The 18,966-nt window shown below is 39.0% G+C and overlaps 1 protein-coding gene across 1 annotated transcript in view; it reads right to left on the bottom strand.

Annotated features, from left to right (window-relative positions):
- BMPR1B (bone morphogenetic protein receptor type 1B) overlaps positions 1 to 18,465 on the bottom strand; it is a 458,884-nt gene extending 440,419 nt beyond the window's left edge. Inside the window, exon 1 of the mRNA XM_059922439.1 lies at positions 18,447 to 18,465. The gene's annotated coding sequence lies outside the window, so the exon portion shown is untranslated. The remainder of the gene's footprint in view (positions 1 to 18,446) is intronic.
- Between the last annotated feature and the right edge of the window lie 501 nt (positions 18,466 to 18,966).

Raw genomic sequence — 18,966 nt, 5'->3', positions numbered from 1 at the left:
CCCTGGTGGTCCAGTGGTTAAGACTTCACCTTCCTATGCAGGGGGTGCGGGTTTGATCCCTGGTTGGGGAGCTAAGATCCCACATGACTTGTAGCCAAAACACCAAAACATAAAACAGAAGCAAATTCAATAAAGACTTTAAAAATGGTCCACATGAAAAATATCTTAAAAAAAAAAAGTAGCCTGACTCCCAGTTTCCATCCCTTATACTGTACCACTTAACTAGGTGACTGTTCTTTCCTCACCCTTGCAAAACAAACAAAAAAAAAAACCACGAAACCAAAAACAAAAACAAAAACTGAAATTTTCTCTGTGGAAAGGGCAAAAGCACAGGGTCTCTGGATTGAAGGCAGAGTGAAGGCTTAAGTGAATATTTGCTCTCTGGAGGCACAGACAGCTGCCCTCTTCTCCACTCCGGTCCCCAGTGCTGGCCCAGGGGCCTGCCTGTACCCCCTGGGCAGGACACTGAAAGAGCTAAGTGCCCCTGGCAATTTACCGATCCTCAGGGAGCTTTCCTCTCTCACCCTTAACATAGGGATAAATAGTACCTACTTAGAGAGTTCTAGTGAGGGCTAAATGAGGTTCTATGAACATTAGCATCGTGTCTGGAAGGTATAGTAATTAACTGAATAAGTAATAAAAAAAAGTTTGCTACAGTAATTATTTTTATGATAAAGTGATATTTAGTAACTGATCATTTACATATTCATATTTGCTTCTCCTACTCAACTTTAAGTTTTACGAGAGTAGGGTATACGTACCTTTCACCATTTTATCTCGAATGTTTAAGGTAGTACCTGACGTACAGTGGAAGTGTAATAAGTATTTGTTTACTATTGAATGAGTGAATGCTTATGTGATGTCAATAATCCACAGGGCCACTATCAGGTATTTGAAAGATAAATGAGCTAGAATGCAGAAGTCCTAAATTCTACATCTTCTGGTTCTGCTAGATAACCTTGAACAAATCACCACCATCTCTCTCGACCTCAGTTTTGTTTTCAATTAACTATACTCATCTTACTGAGATTTCTAAAGCCTCTTTCAGCAATAACCTTGCTTCTCCACTGGGAAGAGGTGACTGTGGTCTTCAGTGTGCCTAATGGCTATTCTTTTTTTTTATAATTTTATAATTATTTTTTATAATAATTATTTTTTTTTGACTGCGTTGGGTCTTTGTGGCTGCGTGCGGACTTTGTCTAGTTGCAGCGAGTGGGGGCTGCTCTTTGTTGTGGTGCGCGGGCTTCTCACTGTGCTGGCTTCTCTTGTTGCGGAGCACGGGCTCTAGGCGCGTGGGCTTCAGTAGTTGTGACACAGGCTCAGTAGTTGTGGCTCACAGGCTCTAGAGCTCAGGCTCAGCAGTTGTGGCGCACGGGCTTAGTTGCTCCACGGCACGTGGGATCTTCCCAGACCAGGGCTCGAACCTGTGTCCCCTGCATTGGCAGGCGGATTCTTAACCACTGCACCACCAGGGAAGTCCCCTAATGGCTATTCTTAAAATAATACCTGACAGCCTATTTTGCTCACCTTCAGTTAGTGAACAGGCAATTAATTGATGGTTAGCACTATAATAAGGCTAGGAAAACAAAGATGAAAACTATATAGTTCTGCTGCTTTAAAACAAAACAAAAATATGGGAGCACCAACAAACCAGGAATTCAGTACACCGTGATAAATTTTTTGCCCTCAATTTTAAGAAAGTTATAACTCTACAGTTTTTTGAAAGACCCAATACACATTTTATCTTATTAGCATGAGAAGAAATATCAGAAGGAATACTCTAGGAAAGCAAGTAGCTCTTGCAAATAAAAACTGTCAAGATTTATTCTTGTATCTGATTATTTTAACAATATATCTTTTTGTATTTACAATGACGTGATTATGAGCGATATTTTTTGTAGCCATACATTTTTAAGGTTTGACAACTTAAGAAAATGACATAAAAACATGCTTACTGAAATCATTTCACCGCCAACCCTCAGAAAATTAAAAATAGCATCTGAAGGCATCTTCTTACTCCAGACTTCGTATCATTAATGTGGAATTTCTGTCCATGTTAACATGGCTGATTGAAGTTACTATATGTGACTATTTGGGACTGTAAAACAATATGTTCTTTCCTGTCTATTGTGCTTCATGAATGGCCAATATGACAGTGCCATTGAGGTCCAATTTCCTAGAAAATTTAGTAAGTCATGTTTAAAATTAAAATTTGCTTGAAGTATTCTCAGAATAAAAGGAGCAGCAGAGAGGAAAGAGTAAATCAATTAAACAAATGTTGAGCCAAGTTGTTACATTATCTTGGTTGAACTAGAAACTTAATCTTTCTGCAATGGATGACCTAATTGTACTAGATTCCCTTTCTAGTGATAGAAAAGTCTTCTCAGTATCCCATAGTGATTAAATGTATTACTGGGAGCTTCTTTTTCATTTTACTAAGAATCAAAACTATTTTTCAATCTGCTTTATTGAAGCATAATTTCCATATAATACAATTTATCCATTTAAGTGTATAATGCAATAAGTTTTGACAAATGTATATTAGTAGTGGAACCACCACCAGTTGTTACAGTATTTCTAGAGACTATCTTTTAAAATATCCAGCATCAGGCTTCCCTGGTGGCGCAGTGGTTGAGAATCTGCCTGCCAATGCAGGGGACACGGGTTCGAGCCCTGGTCTGGGAAGATCCCACATGCTGCGGAGCAACTGGGCCCGTGAGCCACAACTACTGAGCCTGTGCGTCTGGAGCCTGTGCTCTGCAACAAGAGAGGCCGCGATAGTGAGAGGCCCGCGCACCACGATGAAGAGTGGCCCCCACTCACCACAACTGGAGAAAGCCCTCGCACAGAAACGAAGACCCAACACAGCCATAAATAAATTAATTAATTAATTAAAAAAAAATAAAATATCCAGCGTCGTTTATTCTTTCATTTATTTAACAAATGTTTTTGAGCATCTATTTTGCAATAACACATGCAATATATGAACACACTGCATGAATAAAACACACAGTGTTATCATGAGCACTTGAGACCAGAGCCTATCACATGAGGCCTGAGAGAACAGGGCCAGAATAGCAATCTAGACAAGAGAATTCCAGAAACCCATCCAAGAGGAAACTGGAAGGAAATTAACATTTATTGAGTGCTTACGTGGTGACAGGCACTCTACACCCATGGGTTTCTTCAATAAAATATTTTACTTAAAGAAAGCAAGGCAGTACAGGATGATAGTTAAAAGTCACATCTACGAAGTTGACGATGGGCGTTCAAATCTCCCACTCTGTCGCTTACTGGTTTTGAAATCTTGGGCAAGGTATTGAACATCTTTGTGCTTCAGTTTATTCATTTGTGAAATGACTAGTAATCATCCCTCCCTGGCTGGGTTAGTACATGCAAATGAATTTGTACATGTGAAACACTAAGAAGAGCACCTAGTATATACTAAGAACTCAATAAATGTTAACTATTAATTAATCTTTATGATAGCCCCATGTGAAAGTATTCTTAGCCTCGTTTTACAGATGAAAAAACGGAAGTATAAGTTTAAATACCCTGTCTAGGCTCACACAGCTAGCAAGGGTCAGACTGTAATCTGAAAACTGGTCTGACTCCAAAGCTAATGCTCTTTCCACTACATCTTGGTTGAATTAGAAAATGGCAATGAAAAGGGGGGCAGGGAAGGACATGCATCTGTTCGTCTTTCCCTCCTTGAAATCCTTTTGTCCCTTCCCCCTCCTAGTACCTCTGAAATCGTGATTCTTAACTGTAGTGATACTGTGGTGCACCATCTCGATCACCCCCTTCGGACCAAGGCACCTATCCCTTCCCTCCTCCAATTCTGCAGTTAATAATTTAATAATAATTTGGTTTCTGAGTCACAACTGCACCCCTCTCTGGGAATTACTTTTGGCCAGAGGTAGCTGCCTCTACCCAAGGTCATGTCCCATCCTCAGGGATTGCTTGCACTTAATCACTGGTTAATGTGGTATTTCAAAGTCCCCCAGGGCCCCTGGTTTCAATTTGGGACCATTCTGAAGGACCATTCCACTTGCAGAGCTTTCTTCATGATTAGACAGGGGCTCCTCCAGAAACACTCCCCATCAAACCTGCTACTTGCAAACCTCTATCTCAGAATCTGTTTCCAGGAAATCCAACCTAGGGCTTAAAACTGGAAGTGTCCTAGGAACAATTTTATAATGGAGCTGTGGAGGGGAATCAGAGGTGAAATACGAAAGCCCCCTGGCCTACTGGAGCAATGCAATCGTTCACCAGCAGTGAAGGAATCTAGGAAGCCAGTGGAAAGGAATGCACTGAAGGGTGCTGTGATCTCAGGCACTTGAGAAGTAAGGGGGAAATAGTGGTTTAATGACCACGGAATTGGAATTAGATGGCCGGCCATTGCTGGGTGTGATTGACGCATTACAAAAAGACAAGGAAGACAATGGTGATTAATCACCAATTTTGAAAGTGTGAGTAGGAGACCTTCCTTGGCAGCATATGAAGCAGTTCATCTCCTGCAGCTGAAGGACAGAAGAAGCTGAGGTCCAGGCTTTAAACTTAATTAGAAAGAGTGAAATCCAGAAGTTTGCATTCTCAGATCTGACAAGTGAGCTTGATTACAGGGCCCTGAATGGGAAGCATGAGACTTGGGATAGGAACGTCTCAGCCAGTGCACTCAAGACCTTTGAAATTTCAGATTCTGCGGAACCCTTCGGGCCTGTAAAAGTGGCCCACTCCTCTCCTTTGAAGGCTAATGCTCCTCACCTTTCTTAAAGAGGATGCAGAAGTCTCCGTCTTGCAAGATATGTATACTTCAGAGGATGGGAGATAATTCCTTTGAAGGTTCAGGAGTCTGCCTTATCAGTGACATTTTTTAAGGGCATGCAAGGAAATCCCCTCAAAAATAAATGAAAAATTATTTCATCTTGCATCTGCCACCACTGAGAAAGAAGCACAGTGCTTTGCAGGTCTTTTCAGGTTTTGGAAATAGGTCACCAACTCCCTCAGCCCTAGTGCCCCTTCTTTATAATACACATCATGTAATGCCCCATTTAGGACCCTGAAACTAAATAGATAGTATATCTTCACAACACACATGTTTAAAAACATTCAGTAAAATCTCCTAATATAAATGAGAAGAGAATTTATAATAAATTAGTACATATTCCAATATGTAAATACTTTGAATACAGCATTATAAGCCATAATTAAGTAATCAGATTCCTAAACCTGTATCTTTCATTACCAATTGTGACAATTACAACGTAGACTGGTACAGTTGTGTAACTCAAATACTGTGATTGATGTCCTCAACTGTATGATTTTTCTAAAATGGTAAGCAACCCGTGGTAAAATTCCAAACGTAAAGTATAATTATCTATCAGGTGCTTACATTTCTGGGGATTAAAAAAAACAATGTATATTGAAACTGAAAAAAAAAAAACCCTCTGTTTACATATAAAATGGGGTCAGGTTCTAGACTCAGAACAAGTTTTTACCTGCATCAGTGTCCAGCAGGACATTCAAAAGTACAATAATTCTTTACTGTGTAGAACTGTCCTTTCATTGTAGGGCACTAAAGGCCAATAGCACTACCAGTCATTGTGATGACCAAAATCGTCCACCTTTTAGGCATCAGCTCCCTTCTCCCTTGATGAGAACCATGGCTCTACTACACGCCTCAATTCTCTGGATTCCTTTGCCACTCCTTACATGCTGACTCCTCAGGGGACCCGCGGAATGCTGGCAACTCCAAATCCGCATCTCCAGCCTAGACCTCCCTCAAGCTCAGACTTGTATCATTAACTTTCTGCAGGATATAGGGCCTGGATATCCCACCCATACCTCAAACTCAATATGTCCAAATGGGTTTGCTAACTTTTATCTAAATGTGCTTCTACTCCTGTGGTCTTAATCTGGGGCAATATCACATCCCCAATCACACAAGCTAGGCCTTGGCTGTCTCCTCCAACTTCTCCCTTCCCTTACTCCTGCCTCAACCCAAGCACTAAGACTATCCAGTTTTACCTCTTCTCCATTCTACCGGCACTGCAGAAAGTCAGGTCCTCAATACAACAACAACAGCACCATCTTGCAACCAGAGTGAAACAGCAGGATTGTGAATGTGACCACCTCACTCTCCTGCTTTGGACTCATCAGGCTGTACCAATGCTTCTGTGCTGATCAGTAACGCCCTGTGTGTGTCTGTTATGGTCCATACTACATTGTATTATAGTTACGTTTTCTATCTCTGTCCCACTAAGCTCTCAGCTCCCTGGGGTTAGGGACTGTGCTCTATTCAACCACTGTATCCCTAGTGCCTAGCACAGCGCGGGACACAGCATAGACAATCAATAAATATTTACCGAATGAAACATAAGCAAGCACGATATTGATGATTAACTTAATGTGAGTAAAGTAAGAAATGCCTTGATTATATGAGACACAGATTTTTACGCTGATTGTAAACACTGCCAATAAAATGATCGACTGTCCTCCTTTGGAATTATTTTAGGACAATATAGGTATCTAAATAAACAATATATTCTTGGCTTTAAATGAACAAAAAAAGTTTGGCCCAATAACTTGATGAGCTTATTTTCCCTGTCTGAACAAAGGAGCTGTTAAAAAACCCTCTTCGAATCATAAGAGGAAAGTGGGCATTCTGCTGTCATTTTTCTCATATATTGAAAAATGGTCATTAAACATCAACCATGTGCCAAGCAGTGTGCCGGAAAATGAGAAAGGTTAGAAGGCAGGGGGGGATAACAATGGTGACTGAAATATGGTCTTTTCCTCGGGGTGTTCAAAGGAGGACAAGGGAAAGCGTCACGTAAACAAGACTCACCATGTACTGTGGCCAGAGCAATGATGACATAATGTACAAAGCAGTATGAAAGCACCGAGAGAGTCACGATCAATGCGCTTTCGCAGGAGAGGTGGGCAGTAGGCTTCTTAGATAAACTAAGAGTTGAACTGGATTTAGTTATGATTATCAGCCAGGGTAGGCAAGGTTAAGCCATGGTAACAAACACCACCAAAATTTCTGTTGATTTAACACAGACACAGACGTTTACATCTCACTCACATTACACATCAAGGTCTAGGTAGCAGGGAGCTGCTGCTCAACACGGTCACTAGGTGACCAGGTGACAGAGACTTCATTCTCAACACGTGCCGTCTTGAGAGCTGCAGTAGTGGGGGCAGGGTGGGAAGGGATTCAGGACCTCTCATTCCTCTTAATTTCTACCAGGAAATGTCTGCCTGACACACAGCACATCTGCTCCCAACATATTGGAAAGAGCAAGTCACATGACCATGCCTGAATTAAAATGGGAGAGGGAAGAGTAATCCTACCAAACGCCTAAAAGCAGAAAAAACTGATCATCTGTGAACAGCCCTAGAGATTGCTAGTTATTAAGGATGAATGAGACTATAAAAAGGCAGAACACTCTATACACAAAGAATGGCAGGCACACTACCATAGAAGTGTGCTGGGTGCTGTATATGGGCAACGGTATTACGTTTGCTGTTGGCTGGGGTATAGTCTACACAGCTAGATATATGAGAAAAGAGTGCAAAAAGTAGGTTGGGGTCACGCTGTTAAGGGGCCATGTTAGCAGGTTGAGGAGTTAGACTTTTATCCATCAGTAATGGACAGCACTTTTCAAAAGGTTTCAATCAATCCAATCGGTGTATCCCATGGTAACTGGGAAACATTAAAGAAGTAGTAGAGACCGGTTAGAACTGCTATGCTTAAAACACAGACCACACAGGAGAGCAAAAAACCTTTGCATCCTCCATAACCTGCATCCACACACTCTGGATGCAGGACGTTGGGCTGAAGAGGTGTGTGACGTAGATCACTGCATTCTGGATAGAGGCTCTGACACTTCCCATCAGGGAGTTACAGGCCCTGAAAACAACAGGGTGCTTTGAACGGTTAATTCACCCTGGAACAGAAAAACCACAATTTCCCCTGTGGCTTAAGGGTAACTAAGGTTGACGCCCTAGGGACTGACTAGTAGGTACCCATCATTTAAAATCCCGAGATGATTAGAATTCCTCTAGAGGATGTGTTGGAATGTCCCCTACTGTCCATTTAATGACCTGTTTATGAGGAACTTTTGTGAGGATTCTATATCAAACTCAAAGCTTTTTCCACTCAATCATACAGAGAGGGTCTAAATAAATAAAACACACAGGAATAACTAACTTATCTTTCCAACAGACATTGATGAGAGATCTCAGGTTCAAACTCCACTATGGCAACTAATACCACATACAGGCTTTTGTTTTTTCCCCCATCACAAACCAAGTTTAATAAATCAATTGAGACATAGATATGGATATTAAAATCCAGTCACTCATGCATTTATTCACTTACTCAAACTCTATCAAGGGTCCATGCTCGATTCCAAGCACGAAATCAAACATGGCAAGCATCCTTAATAAATAGATGCTGTAGGGTCCCTAAGAGTTGAGTGAAAGTTTCTCACGGGCACAGAGAGTCAGGACTAGGAGAAGGGGTCAGCAATTCTCTCTTCTCAAATCTTAGTCCCACTGCACTTGACTGGGCCTTGTGTGCAATGAGGCTATATCCAGAAGCTGAAGCTGCCGTTTACGGAAGGGGCAGGACACAAGCAGTGTTACTTGGGTACTCAGGTGTCCAAGTGTGTCAGAGCACAGAAGGAAAGAGCACATTCTGCATTTCTGCACTAACACATGCCAATGGCACATCGTGAACTCCAGGAAATACAGCACCATTTTTTTTTAACTTTTTATTTTATATTGGAGTACAGTTGATTAACAATGTTGTGTTAGTTTCAGGTGTACAACAAAGTGATTCAGTTACATATATACATGTATCTATTCTTACAGACTGCTGTATTTAAAATAGATAACCAGAGCTTCCCTGGTAGCGCAGTGGTTAAGAATCTGCCTGCCAATGCAGGGGACACGGGTTCGAGCCCTGGTCTGGGAAGATCCCACATGCCGTGGAGCAACTAAGCCCGTGCGCCACAACTACTGAGCCTGCGCTCTAGAGCCCGCGAGCCACAACTATTGAAGCCCGTGCACCTAGAGACCCTGCTCCGCAACGAGAGAAGCCACCGCAATGAGAAGCCCGTGCACCGCAATGAAGAGTAGCCCCTGCTTGCCCCAACTAGAGAAAGCCCATGTGCAGCAACGAAGACCCAATGCAGCCAAAAATAAAAATAAATAAATTTGTAAAATGGATAACCAACAAGGACTTACTGTATAGCACAGGGAACTCTGCTCAAATATTCCTTAACAACCTAATTGGGAAGAGAATTTTTTTTTGATACCTAGAGGGAACGCAAGCGAAGCCCTGTAAGCACAATCCCAGGCAGTGCCGTTCACGCTGAGTGTTTGGAAATGGTGCTTCCTGAGGCTGTGCAGGGCGTAACCTTTAGGGTCCTGCACAGACCTTCCAGTGGCCTTGTGCAGAAGATCAGAAGGCTGCCACTTAGCAAAGACATTAGCACGGCCCTGCTGAGCCTCTCGAGCAGTTTCCAATCAGCAGAAACCAAGAAGGGAGCGAGGTCATGACAAACCTCCTTTTCAACTCAAAAACACGTTCCTTTCAAACTCCCAGAAATCACTGCATGACACATTCAGGGAGCTTGAAGGTCCTGTAACTAGCATACAGAACAAATTATTGCTGTTAGTTTAACAATTTGGGGTCTAGAGGATCTTGGGTTATAATTTATTAAAAAAAAATTTCTTGAGCACCTAACATGCTAGAGTACTGTGCTCTCTATTCCTCCGAGAACCTTTTCAAGAAACATAATAAAAAATCCATGCACTCACCCTGGAAGCTTTGTCTATAATCACAGATTTCCCTCTACACAGCATCCTATTCTATGCTTCCCTTATTCGGAACAGTGGCCACGTCTGAGGGGCTCGGGGGGGGGAGCGCATACGCACACAGTCAGGTTTTTCTTACTCTATTCATATTTTCATTTAAACAGAAATAAACCCTAACATCTCCATGGATGCTCTTTTTTTCCTGACTACATCCAGCATAAGTGATAAAACAGAAAAGATTTTCTCTCATTCCTTCCAAATTCCAAGTGGTATTAAAAAAGAACAAGTTCCAATAAACATTGGTGGTGTGGCCAGGTTTGGTGGAGGCGTAATCATTGCATTTGTATTGCAATTTATTGCCTACCTTTAATTTGATCTAGTCACAGAATGTCACCGCCAGAAATGTGATGCTGAGAAGGGAGGGACTAATTCAGATACATTTTACCCTCAAAACAACTTCACTGTAGGTATTAAGATTATTTAACACAGGTGTCATCTTTCCTTAAATATTCTTGTTTTGTCCTTGGACTTTGATTACTTACATGAATATAACTCAACCTATGAAAATGCCTCATAGAATCGATTTATTCTCCACATATGTAAAATCTCTATTTTACTTTGAAGTCCAGTTTCAGTGCTACAAACCAATACAACATAAAAACAAGAAGAAGAAAAAATCAGGACACTCTGCCAGCAAAGTCAACTTTCTCCCACAAGATCCAAATATTCCAGGTTCACAGTACACATAAAACCTTTTATACTGTTGCATTGAAAAGGATATTTCCAGTGATACACCCATCTATTTCTTTTAACTTTAAATATCATAATCCCCTGGATCATGCTTCACACTGGAGTTTCCACCCTGGACATGAAACTGTTAAGCTCCAAGTGACAGAGTTTTGTTTTAGAACAAGCAGCTCACTACTCAACAAAATAAATTCCTTTCCTCATATAGATTGAAGTTTGAAGACGGCCCCTCCCTCCCCAAGACTCAGTCTCTAGATCAAGCTAATGTTTAAGCAGCAGTTTACCTGGTACTCTGACAAAAGTTACATCAGAGGGCCTTTGTTTAAGGTCCTTTCAGAGGTGATAAATGAGAAAGCACTTTAGCAGAAATTGATTTAAGCAAACCCTTGGCTCACTGAAAGCTTTTTCTCACACTATTCTCTCTACTGATGTAAAGTCCAGGTTGACAACTAAGAAACGACAGGGACACTTTAGAGGCAGAAATGTTTCTGACGATATGATAAAGAGGATACTGAGAATTGAGATTTCCATAAAATTAAAATAGTCTTGCTTGATCTAATGATCAAATGGGACTATTTCAGAATGAATTCTAAGCCATTTGTAGGCTTTCTGTTTTAGTCATATTAGAATTTGTTCACCTTCATGAACATTACCTTAAGTCACATATCTACGTAGAGGTAACCATTCATATATTTATGTGTGAGGTTGTTCGCATTTTTCTTTGTTTGATATGAAGAATATATTTTACTAAGTGTTAGTGCCCGTCACTTAAAAAAAAAAAAAAAAGAAAATCAGTGCTTATTTCACACCTGGAAAAGTGATCTCTTAGTTTTAAATTGTTTCATGGAAAAGCAATTAAATTTTAAGTAATATTTCAATTATCCTTCCCATGAGGCTTGTGGAAGTAAATTCAAGCTCTCATTGCTTCCTAACACCTACCGCCAAGCATAGGTTTAATGAGGAACTGAATATGATAATATCAAACCCAAATATTTAAAGGTGAAAAACAGCAGCTGTGTTTCTGGCTTCAACTGTGCCAACAACATAAACTGCTTTACTGTTTATGATAAAGCAGAATAGTCAATTTAATATAAAAAATAACCACTGTGGTCAGATCAGTTAAAATAGTCAAATTGTTTAACAGTATCACCCACATTTATATTAGCCAAGGTTCCCAAACCTTTAATTATCAAACGTTTCTTTTACCAGTTAATGAAGAAAATTTTCAATATTAAAAGGACATGGGATGAGTGATGATTGAACAGTAAAAAAAAAAACTACTGAGAAATTGATGCCTGATGTAAAGAACGAAAGAGTTACATTACAATGGATGGTAATTATAGCCTGGTTTAGGCAGCATAAAAATCATAATTTAAATGTTTTCTTCTAATAGAAAACATGTGAATATAGGCTGCTGTATTCTTAAGTAAACTAGCATAAATATGTTTGTATATTCTTACGAAAAATAAGTGCTAGTTGTAGCAGGTGAATGATTCATGGCCAATTTTGCGTTTATCACATCTCCCCTTACAGGAAATGAAAGTGAGTGAGTAAATAAATAAATAAATAAATAAAGCAGAAGCTGCAAATATGGTCAAAGGCAATTGATGCTTATGAGTACATACTTAACTCTCCTGGCTAGCATTTTACAAGCTTGCCTGTATCATTACAAACTGAAATCACATCTACAGACAATTTTGTCCTAGTATAGTGACAGTCTGATCCTTATTTTGGAGGGTGTCTAGAGACAGGGCAAGCAGGGATAAGAAACCCAGCCCAATTTAATAAAATGTGTATATCAGAGTTTGTTAAGGAAGTAAATTTTTATTATTCTCAGATATATAATAATAAATTTAAACTGAAAGTTAGTGCAATTCTTTGGTGATTAGAATGAGAAGAAAAATTAAATCGGCTTTAATGAGTAGAAAAAGACAAATTTGTAGTTTAGGGGGAAAAAAAAAAAACTTTCAACCGGGCCACCGAGTATGATTGTGCAGATTGTGCCCTACACAAGGGTGCCCAGCCCAGGAGGCCAGGGGAATTGAAATCCAGCAGGCACTCCTCTTGCCAAGCCATATGTCCCAGTGGGGCCCTGTGTCTACCCAGAAAAGGGGCATCTTTTTCTGATGCTTACAAAGGCACCCTTCGGACAAGCATAGGCCCTACTTTAAAGAGGATGTTCAGTTTTTGCTAGGGTTCAGGAAAACAGAAACTCACAGATACTGCTATAGGAATAAAATCAGTAGAAACTGTCCGGAAGGCAACTCAGAAATATGTATAAGCCTTAACGTGCTCCATATCCTTTGATCCTTCAAGTCCCATCTTTAGGAATTTAAGGTTAGTAAGGTTAAGGACATATTTTAAGTTTTTGAAAGTATGTCCATAAAATTTTTTAAACACTCCTCCCTTCAAAAGATGGAGCCTAATTCCTCTTCTCTTGAAGGTGGACCAGATTTAGTGAAGACTCACTTCTAAGAGAGACAACGTGATAGAAGGGCTGCTATACAAATTTCAAGGCTACATCACAAGAAAAACAGCTTCTGTCTGGCTTTCTATAAGATAAACTGCTTTGGGCCAGGAAGTCAGCTGCCATGTTGTAAGAACTCTCAAGCAGCCTGTGGAAGGGCCCACATGGGGAGGAACTGAGGCCTACTGCCAAAACCCAACACTAACTTGCTGGCCATGAGAGTGAGCCATGAAAGTCAAGCCTTCAGCCTCTGGCAAGACTTCAGATGATTCTTCAATAAGTGGTGTTGGGAAAGCTGGACAGCCACATGCAAAGAATGAAACTGGACCCCAATCTGACAACACACAACAAAAGTCAACTCAGGAATTCCCTGGCAGTCCAGTGGTTAGAACTCAGCGCTTTCACTGACATGGCCCTGGTACAATCCCTGGTCGGGAAACTAAGATCCCACAAGCCACATGGTGCAGCCAAAATAAATAAATAAATAAATTTTAAAAACAAAAACAAAACAAAATCAACTCAAAATGGGTTAAAGATTTGAACATAAAACCTGAAACCATAAAAATCCGAGAAGAAAAGGCAGGGGGTAAGCTCCTTGATATCAGTCTTGGAAAGTGATTTTTTGGATTTGACACCAAAAGCAAAGGCAACAAAAGCAAAAACAAACAGGATTACATCAAACTAAAAAAAGCTTCTGCACAGCAAAGGAAACTATCAATGAAAAGGAAACCTATGGAATGGGAATAAATATTTGCAGATCATATCTAATAAAGGGTTAATATCCAAAATATATAAAGAACTCATGTAACTCAACAGCAAAGAGACCATTCAATTTAAAAATGGGCAGAGAAAGTGACTGGACATTTTTCTAAAAAAGAAAACAAATGGCCAACAGGTACATAAAAAGGTATTCAACATCACTAGTCATCAGGGAAAGGCAAATCAAGATCACAATGAGATATTACCTCACACCTATTAGAATGGCTGTCAACAAAAAGACAAGAGATAACAAGTGTTAGTAAAGATGTGCAGAAGAGGAAACCCCTGTGCACTGTTGGTGGGAATGTAAATTGGTGCAGCCACTATGGAAAACAGTATGGAGGCTCCTCAAAAAATTGAGACTAGAACTACCACATGATCTAACAATCCCACTTCTGGGTATATATCTAAAGGACATGAAAACAAGATAGCAAAGAGATATCTGCCCTCCCATGTTCACTGCAGTGTTATTTATAATAGCCAAGATATGGAAACAACCTAAGCATCTTTCAGTGGATGGATGAATGGATAAAGATGTGGTACATGTAGACAATGGAATATTACTCAGCCATAAAAAGGAACGAAATTGGGTCATTTGTAGAGATGTGGATGGACCTAGAGACTGTCATAAGGAGTGAAGTAAATTAGAAAGAGAAAAACAAATATCATATATTAACACATATATGGAATCTGAAAAAATTGGTATAGACGATCTTATTTACAAAGCAGAAATAGAGACACAGATGTAGAGAAAAAATGTATGGATACCAAGGGGGAAAGAGGGGGTGGGAAGAATTGGGAGATTGGGATTGACATATACACACTATTGATACTATGTATAAAATAGATAACTAATGAGAACCTACTGTAGAGCACAGGGAACTCTACTCAATGTTCTGTGGTGACCTAAATGGGAAGGAAACCCTAAAAAGAGGGGATATATGTATACGTATAGCTGATTTACTTTGCTGTACAGTAGAAACTAACACAACATTGTAAAGCAACTATACTCAAAAAAAAAAAAAGATGCAGTGTATTTTCAATGGAATATTACTCAACCATGAAAAAGAAGGACATCCTGACATTTGTGACAACATGGATGGATCTTGAGGACATTATGCTGAGTGAAATAAGTCAGACAGAGAAAGACAAATACCATTCTATCTCATATATGGAATCTAAAAAAGCCAAGCTCACAGAAACAGAGACCAGAAAGGTAGTTACTAGGGGCCTGGGGTGGGGGCATTGGGGGCAGGAGAGGAAGGAGTGATGGATGTTGGTCAAAGAGTACAAACTTCCAGTTATAAGATGCGTAAGTTCTGGGGATCTAATGTACAGCATAGTGATTATAGTTAATAATACTATATTGTGTACTTAAAAAAAAGAGGGCCTTCAGATGACTACAACCTCGGCTGACATCTTGACAACAGCCTATGAGAGACCCTGAACTAGAACCACCCAGTATGTCTCTAATTCCCGACTGACAGAAAATATGAGGATAACAAATGTTTGTTGTTTTAAGCTATTAAGTGTGGGATAATTAATAAAATAATAAATTTATTTATTAATGCAGAAGTAGACAATACAGATATATACAAAGCTTTGGCTCCACGGATCTATATTGTAATGTTATCTTACAAAAAGTAAGAAAAAACTTAAGTGTTCAGTATCAAAAAGCGAATAGAGTATTATATGACTACCCATAAAATGAAATAGGTACATATTAAAAATTATATTCTAAATAAGATTTACTAAGAGAATATTTTAATATTAAATGAAAAAGTAATTTATAAACCATTAGGCCCAATAGAATTCTATTTTGCACAAAAATATTTCCATATATTTATATGTCTCTAAAAAAGACTAAAATAAAATGTTAGCGGCAATTATTTATGAATGGCATCGAATTAAAGTATTTTTTTTCTTTTTTCCCTGCCGGTCTCTATTTTTCAAATTTTCTGCAATAAGCATATGTTACTTTTGTCAAAAACATTTTTAAAACTCGGGGTGGCAGGGCAAGTTAAATGATTAGAACAGTGGCATCCCGATACTCCTGATGTTTAAATTCCCTCTGCAGTACTGCTTATGTTCAACCCCTCTACAGAGAGGTGGAAACGTACTGTTCCACCAGATGGCCCATTCCATCATTAAGCAGCTTTGACTACGAGAAAGTTATTTTTATATGATCTGAAGTTAGTTTTCCTATAACTTTCATTCAAAGTTTCTGAGCGATTATACAATAAATACTGTACGATCTCACTTATATGTGGAATCTAAAGAAACTGAATTCATATTTACAGAGAATAGATTGATGATTGCCAGAGGAGGGCGTGGGGATGTGGGGCGGGCAAAATGGGTGAAGGTGGTCGAAAGGTATAAACTTCCTGTTATAAGAGAGACAAGTCATGGGGATGGAATGTAGGGCCTGGTGACCATAGCTAACAACACTGTATTGTATATTTGAAAGTTGCTAAGAAAATAGGCCTTGAAAGTTCTCATCACACACAAAAAAATTTGTAACTCTGTGTGGGGTGACAATGTTAACTAAACTTATTCTGATAATCATTTTGAAATATATACATATGTCAAATCATTATGTTGTACACCTGAAACAAATACCACATTATGTCAATTATGTATCAATTTTTAAAAGATAGTTACTTAAAATTACAAAGCTAAAAACTGGAATAAAAACGTTTAATTTCCATATTATTAGAAAAAACACACTTAAAACAAAGCAAACAACTGAGGAAATCTGAATAAGATCGGCGGTTGCATCAATGACAATATCCTGGTCGTGATATTGTACTAGTGTTTTGCAAAACATTACCATTGAGGGAAACTGGGTAAGGGGTACATGAGATTTCTCTGTATTATTTCCTATAAGTACATGTGAATCTACAATTATCTCAATTAAAATTGCAACGAAAAAAAAAGTTTCTGAGAGAGAACACACTCTCTGTGTGATAATCATTTGTGAAGAATTAAAGGACATTTTTGCCTCTTCTTCTATATATAAACTCTTATCAGTGAAGCAGATCTTATTAACTTTTGGTCACCTCTTTATAGTATCAGTAAATCCAGAGCTTTCTGTCAAATACAAATCATAAATTTTTCCCCAGTTTTGCCACAAGCACTATACCCAGCCTCAACTTAATAAAAATAATTGACATTTGTACAGAAAAAAATTTTCAAATATTTTGGACAAGTAAAGGATTTTACTTTAGTCATTTAAAAGGATTTAATATTCAGTAAGATGGGTCCTGGGAATCCATACCTTTAATAACACTTTTTTCAGATGATTCTGAACCTCAAATTACACTTTGAAAAACACTGAGATTTTTGTAAGAGGTATATAGCCTTGCCTCAGAAAAACACTCACAAACTTTGCACTCAATTTTAGGGGTTTTGTGGACTTTCTCAAACCCATCATTTGTCCTCTAAATTGACGGTACACAGGTCCATTTTAGGGGTCTTACTTTTCAGCGTAATTTACCTCTTAGCTGCAGATTTTCATTCCTTCCAACATACTCCATATTGTGGCACACACAGAAAATGATCATTGTTGTCGTGCTAAGCAGATAAGGCTGAGTGCAGGTTGTTCCCGTTTTTCAGACACCACCCCGCCGCCAAGAGAAGCCAATGTTACCACCTACGTGTAACCTGTTTGTGGCACACTTGTAGGACCCACTATTTGGTAATCATTGGCAGAAATCAGGTATTTTGAAGTATAAAACCAAAATAAATATTTAAAAATATACCATGTTAACTTATGCAAGAATAAAAGATAATGTCTAGATAGGAAGTTAAATTGTTTTTTTGTTTTTTGGTAGAGGGGGGTGCCCAATATATGAAAGAATGGCATGGACTCCTAAATGACCCTTAGATGGGGCATAAACACCCAAGTGTGAAGCAGTTCTTAGGTATCTTTATTTAGTAAACATTGATCAGTGCCTAATATGCACTAGATAGTAAGCGCTTAATAAGCTCCTAAAAGTCAAAGATTTGAGAAACAGACAAGATGAAGGAGAAAAATTGGCATGTTTATATGATTTGCGTTTGTAAATGGAGAGTTCAGACTAAAGGAAACAACTGGAGTAACCTCACTGAGCAATTTAGACAGGCGACAGGTATATCATAGATTCAAAATTTTAGTAAATGTTGACTTAAAGAATAGAATCAGAGACTTCTGGTTTAAGGTGGTAGATTGGAAAGAACTCTCCACTACTGAATATTTAACAAAGTTAGCCATAATAAATATAAAAAGATTACCTGACATTAAGTGCTCTCTATATGCCAGAGACTGTTTTAAAAGCTCTACTTGTATTAATTGATTTAATCTTAACAATCTTTTGAGGAAGGTATTTGGCAGACTGAGAAACTAACACCATGGAAGCTACTTTTCTGATTCCAAGTCTCAGGATGAGCAAGCATCTGAGACTTAAACCCAGGCAGTATGGCTCCAGAGTTCATGCCTTTCTGCACTCCACTAAAGTTGCCTTTTATAGTTAAAAAAAAAAAAAAAAAAAAGTAAAATGCAACAAAAAGAAAAATTCACCAAACCGCCAAATACGGAAAGAGGTATAATCTATTGCAATAAGAAACAACTGATTTTGGAATGAAACAAGGATGAAAGACATACCTTGGCTCAGAATCCAGCCCTCAGCTTTCCAGAAACTATGATGGTGGGTTCACAAAAATCTGAGAATTCCCATAAAAACTTCCAAATATGGAGAAAAGGAAACTGAGTTGGTTTTATTATCCAATTCCTCTTCTGACTGAGAACAGTGGAAAAGGACTAAAGGGGAGAAATGGGTGAAACAGAAAGCAATCCAAAGCCCAAGAGAACTCCCCAGTGTGAATGGTATTGAGTCCTAATTAACTGAAGTGAATTCTTGTACAGGATTTGTAATAAAATCTCAGAAAAAAAGCACAAGACCCCACATCATCGGACAGCCTGCATGCTACCCTCGCGTTCCTCACCACTCCTTTAGGGTACAGGAAAAAAAAAGTGTAAGAACATGTAGAATCTCAAGCTGTAGGTAGGAACTGGAAAAAAACAACAAACCCTCAGATACTGTAGAAACACTTAAGAAATCACTCCCATCTCAGCAGAGCAAATAGAGTGGAGAGTCACTCAGGCATGAACAATTCAAAAAGAA

The sequence above is a fragment of the Balaenoptera ricei genome, chromosome 5 (genome assembly GCF_028023285.1).
Source record: "Balaenoptera ricei isolate mBalRic1 chromosome 5, mBalRic1.hap2, whole genome shotgun sequence".
NCBI lineage: Eukaryota > Metazoa > Chordata > Mammalia > Artiodactyla > Balaenopteridae > Balaenoptera > Balaenoptera ricei.
The sequence above is the reverse complement of the archived record's forward strand: the minus strand, read 5'-3'. Positions and strand labels throughout refer to the sequence as shown.